General features: G+C 27.9%; 1 protein-coding gene across 8 annotated transcripts in view; it reads left to right on the top strand.

Moving 5' to 3' along the window:
* The window catches only part of LOC129607393 (heparan sulfate glucosamine 3-O-sulfotransferase 5), a 60,719-nt gene that overhangs the window by 26,060 nt on the left and 21,388 nt on the right, over window positions 1–13,271 (top strand). The window lies entirely within an intron of this gene.

Genomic DNA, 13,271 nt, shown 5'->3' with positions numbered 1-13,271 from the left:
GAATATGAAGGTGGCATCGTTACAAAGGTAAAAATTAATAGATGTTTTTACTGTATTTTTATACCCGTACGAACGTATGTTCGAGGGGTATACTAAATTTGCCTTACCGTTTGTAACGCTAAGAAATAACGGTCTTAGACATAGACTCAAGTGTATGTTTTTGATCGGCGTCAAATTCTGCCAGAACCCTATTTAAATTGGACATGATCGGTTAAAGTTGTGGTATTGAAATTTCACACAAACGAATATATTAGTGGGGCCAATGTGTATGATAAAAGTCGTTGAAATTACTTGGCTCCTTCTGGTACCTGCCATACAACTTCAAAAGTTATTTGGCTATATCTCAGAAACTATAAAAGCTATGGTATTAAAATTTCACACAAGCGAATATATTAGTAGGGCTAATTTGTTTGATAAAATTCGTTAAAATTTCTTGGCTCCTTCTGGTAGCTGCCATACAACTTAAATAGTAGTTTGGCACACACAGTATTTTGAAAAACACACAGTACTGAAATTTTGCATAAATTAATATGGTAATACGGCAACTTAAAGTCATAGTCTGCCCCATAGTCAGTTATGGCATCTTTATTTGCACATAGGATAACAAATTCGTACGGGTATCACAGAGTTGACAAGGTCAACTATATTTTTTTTCTCGTTTTTAATGAAATTTATTTTTATTTATACATAGAACAGATCACATATGTACATATTTTATATTCTATCTAGGGACTGTCTCAAGAGTTATATACATAAATTCAAATGTACTCATTATATAGAAAAAAAAATCTGATGTGGTCAGCACATAACCGACCGCATTGTGCATTGTCTAGTTAAGTGAAAGTGTTACAGAATATTATAAAAATGTCTGTTAAATACTTCTTTGCAATTTTTAGGACATTAGTAAGCTTATAGTTAACATACTTAGAAAAATGTAAATTTGGCTCTTAGTAGAGTTTCGCTTTGTGCTACTCGAATTCCCTGAAATGCTCGCCAGTTAGTTTCGGTAACAACCAGAACTCAAATATCAAATTTCAAGAAATTCCATCAATTTGTTCTGTGGATATGGTGAAAAATGTAAAATCGGCCCGCAAATCAGTTCTCGAGCCCTGATCTTTCCAAAAAAGTTATATGTTCATTGCTTTAATAGTTTAATATGAGGAATTCATATATTAAATTTCAATGAAATCGGTTGATTATTTCTCTTTATATACACAAAAGTGTATATTTGGCCCGTAGTAAACGTCTAGTTGCCGATGCCTGATTTTTTCCAAAATATACGAATTTTTGCGGACGGTCGAGCTGAGCTTATATATAAAATTTCAAGTAAATCGGTTGAATATTTTCTTCAAAATGTTCAAAAATGTAAAACAGGCCCGCTAAAAAGTGCAGTTCCCGAGGCCTGATATATACCAAAAGTTGATCGATCCGTACCATGGTGGAAACAAACTTACATATAAAATTTCATCAAAATCGGTTCAGCCGAACTTGAGATACACGCGTGCACACACAGACCGACAGACCGACAGACCGACAGACGGACAGACGGACAGACCGACAGACCGACAGACCGACAGGTTGCTAAAAATAGTTTATTTACACTTCCCTACTATGGAGAAGTACGTTCCCACCGAAAACTCGATATGCAAAATTTGTTGCCATCACATAACCTACCTATTGTTTACACAATACGGTCGGTAAATATAGGCCAACTCTGTAAAGTTCTGCACATAATTTTTAAGGAATTGCATTGATTTGACGACATGATTATCATCTGGCACGTAAATTAATATATATGTATATATATATATATATATATATATATATATATATATATATATATATATATATATATATATATATATATATATATATATATATATACAGGGTGATTCAGAAAGGTATACAATAACATATACCATTGGTTAGAGGGTTGAAAATGGGTAAAACTTTTTTTCCGGAGTAGGTGCGAAATCTCAACGGTTTTCGAGATACAGGGCTTTTAACGAATTTTCACGAAATTTCTATAGTTATCTAAGCTTTTTTGATTATAACTTCCGTTCCGAAAAAGATAGGAGCTTCCTTTGTATTCAGAATTATATTTTTATTTTTAAACTCTTTTTTCCTAATTTTATTTATCTCTTAAATATTAAGAAATATTATGCTCATAAACTGCAAAACCAATATATAATTTTTTAATTATATATAGGAGGAGCTTCAAGCTACATTTTATTAGGGCCCTTAAATTCTTGACATAGAAATAGTTTTCGTGCTATATCTTCTGTACCATAAAAAATTTTCAGCACTTAGTGGCTTAAATTAAAGTTGGGGAGAGTGACCAAAATTCTGTAAAAAAAAATTCGAAGTTTCTAAAATTTTTCGAACGAAATTATCTGATTAGAAAAAACTGAAAAAATAAAAAAGGGGAAAAATTTGATTTTTCCTAAAGTTCGAACAATTGGTATTCCGAAAGTACACAAAATACATAATCAAGCAAGATGTTTATTTTAAGCCCTTCACAGGACCTTTTAGAAACTGTTTCTTGGAAGCTCCTATCTTTTTCGGAACGGAAGTTATAATCAAAAAAGCTTAGATAACTAGAAATTTCGTGAAAATTCGTTAAAATCCCTGTATCTCGAAAACCCTTGAGATTTCGCACCTACTCCGGAACAAAAGTTTTACCCATTTTCGACCCTCTAACCAATGGTATATGTTATTGTATACCTTTCTGAATCACAATGTATATATATATATATATATATATATATATATATATAATTAAAAAATTATATATTGGTTTTGCAGTTTATGAGCATAATATTTCTTAATATTTGAGAGATAAATAAAATTAGGAAAAAAGAGTTTAAAAATGAAAATATAATTCTGAATACAAAGGAATTGTTGAAATAAAGGATAATGTATGTATATATATATGTATATATATTACCTTAAATTGTATATAGATATGAATTTAGGTTCATGTGAAATATACATTAGGTGAAAGTGTTATAAATTCGAATCATGAGGATTTGATATGTCAGGGAATGATATCCGCCACAAGTTTAGCGCTTTTTATTTTAATGGTGAGGCTCAACGTGCCTTTGATACTCTGGAAATTCTCTTATCGTGCTATTTTGGCTTACTTGGATTATTTCGAACCTTTTCTAGTACACTAGTCAAACGCAAGTCATTCAGGCGTAGGTGCTATTTGATTCAAATTCCATTGATGTAACTAGTGTAACGGGTACAATTATTGACACTCTGAAAATTCGGTACAGTTATTGACAATCCAATTAATATAGCGCTTTTCCAGTATTTAGAATTATTAATTACAAAAATTAATTGTGGATTCTAATTATTTGGCATTTTCTTCATTTATTATACAATAAATTTAAATTAATTGGCAGGCTTTTAAATTTAAAAAATAAAAAAGAATATTGCAAATTTATTATAGGCAAAAAACATACTGAATTTTAGTAATTTTTAAAGTTGCTTCGATAATGCTAATGTAACTTGTGTATTTTTTGAATAAATAAGTTTTTAATTTTATGTTTATGAATTAAAAATTATAAAAAAATAATTATCTAAATACAGATAGATAAATATAGTTAAGATACTAGAAGTAATGAATTTAAGATAAGCTTTTTGTTTGTTTATAATTAATTTACAATAGTTATTTACAACAATTATTTTTAATTCATTCTATTTTAAGACAAAAACAATTTTAAAGACAAAAATTCCAGTAGTAATTGAAAATGAATTGTTTAATGAACTATATAAATTTAAAGTATTATATTTATAGCAGTGTAGTCCGGCACTGGTGTCGAAGCTCTCAGAGTTTGATTCAGAATAACCATAAAAGTCGCGAAACGATTGAAGCTAGAGAAACGTGTTGTTTGCGCCGGTATTTGGAGCTAACAAATCTCCATAACGGTAATGTTAAAGGTTGATGTCAGAAATTAACGAATTCTAGCAATAATTACTTAAACGTGAAATTTTGAGTTAAAAACAAAAAATTTTGCGAAAAGCGTTAATTACCTCAAAAACGTTAATAATCTCAACTAAGTTCGCTAATTTTTTTAGTTTTTATTATTATTTCGACATGCTACAACATCCTGTACAACATGGTGATACATAATTTTTATACCATACGTAGCGTTTGTCAAGTAAAGCAATAATTACATCAACAAATTTTTCCCTAAACAACTCCACAAAAATATCCGAAGACAGCTTTGACACCATTTTCTAACAACCCAGCACAGCAAATATAACAGATGTATCTATGTGCAATTTAAAATAAATGTTATTATTAACACTAATAAAAAATATAATGCGGACTTTTTATACAAATATGTATACATATGATATCCTTAACACTCATGTATAAGTGTATAAAATATATACATATGTACATTAAAAAACAAATATTTATACGTACATAGGGTACAATTAAATATTGTTATCTCAAGGACATACGTTTATTTATTCCTTGATTGACGTAAATAAAACTTATTTTTTAAATGTATTACGAGTACTATGAATTTTTTTTTTTTGAAATTATTAAAAGAGTAATATAATAAGTAATTTTGGTAGAAAAATAATAACAAACTTTGTATACATATATAAAGTTTACTTATTATATATACAGTAGTGCAATAATACAAAACATATTTTTAATAAATATGTAATGAATAAACACGTTGGAAAAATCGCAAATCACGAGAATCAATCCCTTGTTGTAATGTTTATTGTCGTTTATTTATGCAACTTTTATGATCACGTGATTAATTCATATTTAATTTTCATAAAATTTCTGTTATCAGGCAATGAACTCCTAACACTATTAGTTAAATTTATGAAGATTTATTTTTATATGGAAACATCACTGCAATTTTAATGCATTCTTTTGTCACTCTTTTCACACTTTTCTAAATAAATTTTTATGCAATTTTAATGAATTCTTTTGTCACTCTTTTGACATTTTTCTAAATAAAATTTGGAAAAAGTGTTTATTAATTTTACTCTGTCCGTTCGTCCGTGAAGATGTTTACGTAAATTCTAAACCAGTGAAGATAAACCTTCTCTAAAATTTAAAAACCACAAAACCCTAAAAATGCCATTTTTAGCACTTTTCCAAAAAATTTTTGAAAAAAAGTGCTTATTAATTTCACTCCGTCCATCCGTCTGTCCGTGTGTCTGTTTACAAAACTTCTACACCCTTGAAGATAGAAACCTGCAATATTATATGTACATAGATCTCTACTAAAAACTAATTTTCATGGAACATAATTTTTACCCATCTCCCCCCCTCTAAACGTTATACCCCCCAAAACCTTAACAGCTTTCAGACATTAATAAAGAGTTCATTTCGTTAAAAGAAAATTTTTTTCCACCTCCACCTCCTCTCAAGTTATCGCCTCTTTAAATTTGTAAAATTTGAATTTTCGGCGCTTTATGTTTGCAAAACTGTAAGGTTTTTCAAATTTTTATAAACGCAAAAAGCTAACGGTAAATTCCATGACATTAAAAAATATAATTATTTTTCTTAACTTACACAATTAACCCCCCAAAACCTTAACAGCTTTCAGACATTAATAAAGAGTTCATTTCGTTAAAAGAACATTTTTTTCCACCTCCACCTCCTTGAAACATTTTTTTCCTCCTTTTTTTCCACCTCCACTTGAAATAGTGTGGTAGGTATACATAGATGGTTTTTCAGAGCAGTATTTTCACTTGTTGAAGGGAAAAGGGCTACAATACAAACCATTGGTTTACCCAACTTTATTTAAATATTTATTGTAGCCAAACCATATTATGCTATTTTCAAATTTTTCAAACGCAAAAAAGTAGTGGCTGGCTTCATCTGGTTCGACATACCACATTTGAGCTCAAATACAAAATGGTTATTAAAATTTACTTTTATCTAAAATCTGTTTTTTACACATTTTTGATATTGTTTTTCTTCTAAGCCACAGGTTGTAGGAGTTTTAAATTTTAGCAGCCTTTCAACACTAATAAATAGTTCAATTCGTTAAAACAATTTTTTTCCACCTCTACTTCTCTTCACAATTTATCGCCTCCTGAAACTTGCAAAGTTCGAATATTTGGCTCCGTATACTGTGTAAATCGCAGGCTTTTTCAAATTTCTATTTATGCAGAAAGCTAAGGGTAGCTTTTTTTGCCTCATCCTAAATGTATGCGAGCTTTGAAATATTTTGACATACGAATGAAAATGTGTAGCATTAATAATGTAGTAGATTGTTTTTAAAGCAGCTTTTTTCTTGTAAAAGGGAATATGCTATAACACAAGCAATTTCGGTTTGGTTATAGCACTTATTACATTATAATTAAAGTTGGTTAAAACACCCAACTTTATTTATGATGTATTTTGTTAAGTCCTAGACACACTTGCAATCAATAAGGTGAGCGTTTTCAACAAATTTCTTGACAACAAATGTAAAGCTTGACAACAACGAAATTATAATGTAAAAAATATTAATATTTTGTGTACCACACTATTTCGATATCACTGCATATCAGTTTTAAAAATTATTCGTATATACGAGTCTGTTTACGTATACTCGTGTATACGAGCATTGGTATATACGAGTTTATGTGTGTATATATAAATTCCGTTTGCGTGTATATAAATACATATATATACATATTTTAAAATAGAAACACTTCCCCATATACTTGTCGTAATGTTGTTATATATTATGTACAATATGTTGTAAGTAAATATATAAATAGTTTTTTCCCATCTGGGTAATTGTTTTAATATATCCTTGGAGAATTGACAGAATCCAAGAAAATGTGGTTTATTATGGTTGCTATGTTACTCTTCATTATATTACTACATGTATACATATATTAAATAAGTAATATTTTTATGTATAAATATAATATATGTATAATATATAAGTATATATAAACATACATATACAGGGTGACTCACCAACAAGTTAGGAGCAATATACCATCGGGTAGAGGGTCGAAATGAGTAAAATTTTTCTTCGGAACATAGTGTTAGATTTAAACCGTTTCTGAGCTACAAGCATTTTAAGAAACTTGACTAGCACTTACTTGACCATCGAATTTAACGAATATGTTAACGCTTCTTTCAATTTTTTTCCTCCTTTTTTTCCACCTCCACTTGAAATAGTGTGGTAGGTATACATAGATGGTTTTTCAGAGCAGTATTTTCACTTGTTGAAGGGAAAAGGGCTACAATACAAACCATTGGTTTACCCAACTTTATTTAAATATTTATTGTAGCCAAACCATATTATGCTATTTTCAAATTTTTCAAACGCAAAAAAGTAGTGGCTGGCTTCATCTGGTTCGACATACCACATTTGAGCTCAAATACAAAATGGTTATTAAAATTTACTTTTATCTAAAATCTGTTTTTTACACATTTTTGATATTGTTTTTCTTCTAAGCCACAGGTTGTAGGAGTTTTAAATTTTAGCAGCCTTTCAACACTAATAAATAGTTCAATTCGTTAAAACAATTTTTTTCCACCTCTACTTCTCTTCACAATTTATCGCCTCCTGAAACTTGCAAAGTTCGAATATTTGGCTCCGTATACTGTGTAAATCGCAGGCTTTTTCAAATTTCTATTTATGCAGAAAGCTAAGGGTAGCTTTTTTTGCCTCATCCTAAATGTATGCGAGCTTTGAAATATTTTGACATACGAATGAAAATGTGTAGCATTAATAATGTAGTAGATTGTTTTTAAAGCAGCTTTTTTCTTGTAAAAGGGAATATGCTATAACACAAGCAATTTCGGTTTGGTTATAGCACTTATTACATTATAATTAAAGTTGGTTAAAACACCCAACTTTATTTATGATGTATTTTGTTAAGTCCTAGACACACTTGCAATCAATAAGGTGAGCGTTTTCAACAAATTTCTTGACAACAAATGTAAAGCTTGACAACAACGAAATTATAATGTAAAAAATATTAATATTTTGTGTACCACACTATTTCGATATCACTGCATATCAGTTTTAAAAATTATTCGTATATACGAGTCTGTTTACGTATACTCGTGTATACGAGCATTGGTATATACGAGTTTATGTGTGTATATATAAATTCCGTTTGCGTGTATATAAATACATATATATACATATTTTAAAATAGAAACACTTCCCCATATACTTGTCGTAATGTTGTTATATATTATGTACAATATGTTGTAAGTAAATATATAAATAGTTTTTTCCCATCTGGGTAATTGTTTTAATATATCCTTGGAGAATTGACAGAATCCAAGAAAATGTGGTTTATTATGGTTGCTATGTTACTCTTCATTATATTACTACATGTATACATATATTAAATAAGTAATATTTTTATGTATAAATATAATATATGTATAATATATAAGTATATATAAACATACATATACAGGGTGACTCACCAACAAGTTAGGAGCAATATACCATCGGGTAGAGGGTCGAAATGAGTAAAATTTTTCTTCGGAACATAGTGTTAGATTTAAACCGTTTCTGAGCTACAAGCATTTTAAGAAACTTGACTAGCACTTACTTGACCATCGAATTTAACGAATATGTTAACGCTTCTTTCAATTTTTTTCTTTTGCTTGTTCTGAATGTGTGCAATATTTGATATATATATTTTGGAATATGAATGAATGTAATTTAGGAATGAATGTAGAATAGATAGTAGATTACTTTAGAAGCACTCGAACAAGGGAAAAGCGCTGCTTTACAAATCTTTAGTTTGATCTAAGTTTATTAATGCATAAATCAAACCCAATAAGTAACAATACTCGTAAATGATTTTTTAAAGTGTTTGTAAAAAAATAATGTAATACATTATTTATAAATTTTAATGTAGTATTTATAAAATTTGAAAAAATTGTATATTAAAATATAAAACTTATAGAGTAAAATTAATGCACAAAACTCATTAGGTACATTTTGTTAATATAAGTATAATATTTTATAATAATAATAATAATGTCGTAATATCGTTCATATGGGTTTTTAACTCTTAAAAAAAAGCTATAAAGTTTTCATCGATTTTGTAGTCAAAACTTTTTTGTTTTTTAATTTTTTTATAATATTTTATTTAATTTTATTGCATTCTCTTTAGTCTTAATAAAAGGAAGGTACGTGTACGTAAAGCTTCCTAATCCAATTTGATTTTTGCAAAGATGACGTGTACCTGGGTAAATATATATATATATATCTACATATATGAACTTGATATTTAAATTAATTAAAATTTATGATTATAAAAAATAATACAAGAGTTTTGCATATACATATGTAATATATATGTATATGTATATGTACATACAAAAATTAAAAATATAAAAAAAAATCTGATACGAAAAAAAACTTCATCAGACGTCCGTCAGATGTATTTTGAAAATTTATTTTTATATGTAAAAGTTATTGGAAAATCGGCCGAAGGTTTAGTTGATAAATAAGAGTTAATGAATTCATCTCATCTCCAAAATAAATTGAGTTATAAATCAAGGCTTGTTCATTCGAAATTGAGATGATCTCGTTTGATACTGGTAAACAGATAACTCCCTAAAAATAGTTTATTTATCTCTATCGCAGAGAAACGGTCGGTTACAGGAAATTGCTGAATAAGGCATCTGAACAGTAATTTAGCATATATTATACTATAAAACTTTGAAAAAGTTTTAAGTTTCTTGAAATTTTATGTTTTCATTGATTTAAAAAAAACCCAAATTGGAAGCTACATATATTAGTTAAGACCAAATAGTACAGAGTATCTTTGTGGATTAAGTACATATTTTTATTATTTAGAAATAACGAACTTAAAATTAAAAGACAAAAGATTGTTTAATTAATTTCATTGTGTATTTTATTCTTATTCTGTTAATAATTTTACAAGTAAACTGTCAAAGAATACTTTTAATTATATTTTAAAAATTTTATAAGTAGCGCACTTTAATAAGAAAATTTGTTGAACAAAAAGTAATTGCTGCACTAAATATGAAATAAACATAAAAATTACATAAATTATAGAGGACTTTTACTTTTTTGATATTTATGTACATATAATTATAATTTATTTTAAATATCTTTTTGAAGTGGAAACTTCAATGAAACATTTTAATGAAAAAACGTATTTTTCAATATGAAATGTCACGCTTATAGTAAAAATATTGTTTTTTATAGTAAATCTCCGTTTTTTTTGTTTTTGCGAACAAAAATTCCAAATGTATTTGTTGAAAATTTCCAGATTATAATTGGATTTTATTTTAAGCTGGAACTCTTATTTAGTTTTTTTCAATATTTCCGAAATTGATGTAAAAAATAAATCGATTTTTTATTAAAATAAAAATATCTAAAGCCTACAAATATGTATATTATAGACTTTTATAAGTATATCTATCGTATATTTTAATCGTTTATTAAAATAACATAATAATGAAACACAAATTAAAATGTTCTTATTATTTATTTTATTCTATAAACAAAGAAAAAGCTCAGTAAATAAAACAGTTTCAGGTTTTAAAGCATTTTTTGATTAGATTTTTAATCTTAAAATAAATTCCGTTTTTTGCATAATTTGAAAATATCCGAAAATATTTTCAGTTCTTTTACAAAATTTCCTCTATATAACAGTTATTGTACGCTTGATTGAAAACTTGACCAGACAAATATCTTCTAAAATTTGTTTGTTTTCGTTTCTCTATCATAGTTTTTTTATATCTAAATTTTATTTAAAATTTAGAGAAAAACTTGTCACCAATAATACACGTATGGAAACAATTTCCCTGCTTGTTTAAGATACTTTAAGAAAGTTATTCAGAAAATGGAAACATAAAAAGCATTTCCTTTTGGTTTAATTTTTCTTTTAATTAAAAATTGTGGTATTCAGCTTTGTTAGTGTCGAAACAAAAAAAAATTATAATGGAGTTGATGAAAATGGATAAAAATTTTCATATGGTTTTCGTTAAATAAAAAACTTAATTTGAAAACCATTCTTTATGTTTGTTTTTTTTTTCTCATCAAACAAACAAAATCGTATCTTTTTTTTTACTTATTTATTTTTTATGCGCTAAAATAATTTAAAAACGAGAAAAAAATAGAGTTGACCTTGTCAACTCTGAGATACCCGTACGAATTTGTTATCCTATGTGCGAATAACTAATGTGCCATAACTAACTATGGGGCAGACTATGACTTTAAGTTGCCGTATTACCATATTAATTTATGCAAAATTTCAGTACTATGTGTTATTCAAAATACTGGTTGTGCCAAACTACTATTGATGTTGTTTGGCAGCTACCAGAAAGAGCCAAGAAATTTTAGTGAATTTTATCAAGCACATCGGCCCTACTAATATACTTACTTGTGTGAAATCTCAATATCACAGCTTTTATAGTTTCTGAGATATAGTCAAATAACTTTTGAAGTTGTATGGCAGGTACCAGAAGAAGCCAAGTAATTTCAACGACTTTTATGAGACACATTGGCCCTACTAATATATTCGTTTGTGTGAAATTTCAATACCATAGCTTTAATAGTTTCTGAAATATAGTCAAACAACTTTTGAAGCTGTATGGCAGGTACCAGAAGGAGCCAAGTAATTTCAACGACTTTTACCAGACACATCGGCCCTGCTAATATATTTACTTGTGTGAAATCTCAACATCACAGCTTTTATAGTTTCTGAGATATAGCCAAATAACTTTTGAAGTTGTATGGCAGGTACCAGAAGGAGCCAAGTAATTTCAACGACTTTTATGGGGCATATTGGCCCTACTAATATATTCGTTTGTGTAAAATTTCAATACCATAACTTTTATAGTTTCTGAGATATAGCCAAATAAATTTTGAAGTTGTATGGCAGCTACCCGAACCGGTACCCCGATCATGTCCAATTTAAATAGGGTTCTGTCACTTGCTACAATAAATCATTTGTGAAAATTTGGTGAACTTAGCTCAATTAGTTTTTGAGTTATCGTTGGGACGGACGGACGGACGGACGGACGGACGGACAGACAAAGCTAAATCAACTCAGAATTTCTTAGCGTTACAAACGGTAAGGCAAATTTAGTATACCCTTCGAACATACGTTCGTACGGGTATAAAAACAAAGCGGTGATGTGTGCTCGGTAAACTTTAGGGTAACAATTTTGAGTTAAATACTAATACTAGAAAATAAGCGTTATACAAAATGGTGAATATCTTTGAAAGATGAATATAAAAAAAGTGTTTAATTAAAGAGATGCGAATCCAGACAAGTAAAATTTACCAAAAAAAATTGGTAAAATGTTATAATAAAGCAAATATTTTATTGGAGGTGAAACATTACTAAGCCTTGGCACTTCATTTTATTTTTAATTTTATAATACAGATTCCACTGGATATAACTTTTGTAAAAATTAATTTTATAATAAATTCTTTACTTTTCGTTTAAATAAATAAGTAAAGAGATTTTATTTAAAATTTTATGCTTTAAAGCGAATAAAAACTATCTAATTGTCAGTTACTTAAGAGCTTCATCTATATATTTAAATTTTTTAGAATTGAATTTTTTTTGAATGCAGGTATAATTCAATCTCATCTTGGTAACATAAACGAAGGAAGTAATATGTTATCTAAAATTAAATACCTACTTAAAAACAGTTCGACACGACATAATAGCAATTTCTTTTAAAACTTTTTTCATAGTCAAAAGCAAAAGAAACAGTTAAACGATGTCAATATAAATTTATAGTGTATACACATATGTATATTACATATTTTTAAATTTATATATTTATATAAAAACAAAAAATAATAATTTGATTACTTTATTTTAATAGTACGTGAATAATAAAATTTCATCCACAGTTATAAAACGTGACCTGAGTCTGTAAAATATGTATATAAGGGAAAAAAGCGAATTCTAGACCTTTTCGAATTACTTTTTTTGTACGTATGTTTGTATTTAAAAAAAGTAAAGAAAAAAGGGGAATAAATTAGAATTAAGTTTGTCCAACTTTCGAATACCCTATTCGCATAAATTTACGATTCATAGTCTGGGTTTATAGCAAATAAATACAATTTCGCGAAATGTTGCATTCACATATTTGGTCATAATTATAAAATTAATTTTTAGTTTTAATATCGCTTGAGCTATAGTAGGGTTGATAAAAACAACTACCAAGCGCTACCTATTCTTAAGTGGTGATTTTAATTTTTTTAATTATTTTTTGAGCATAAGAATGTGTTCAGAAATTAACAAAAATATTGTATAGT

Source organism: Condylostylus longicornis, unplaced genomic scaffold (genome assembly GCF_029603195.1).
Source record: "Condylostylus longicornis isolate FDR11 unplaced genomic scaffold, ASM2960319v2 ptg000027l, whole genome shotgun sequence".
Classification (NCBI taxonomy): domain Eukaryota; kingdom Metazoa; phylum Arthropoda; class Insecta; order Diptera; family Dolichopodidae; genus Condylostylus; species Condylostylus longicornis.
This window is presented reverse-complemented; position numbering and strand designations above follow the sequence as displayed.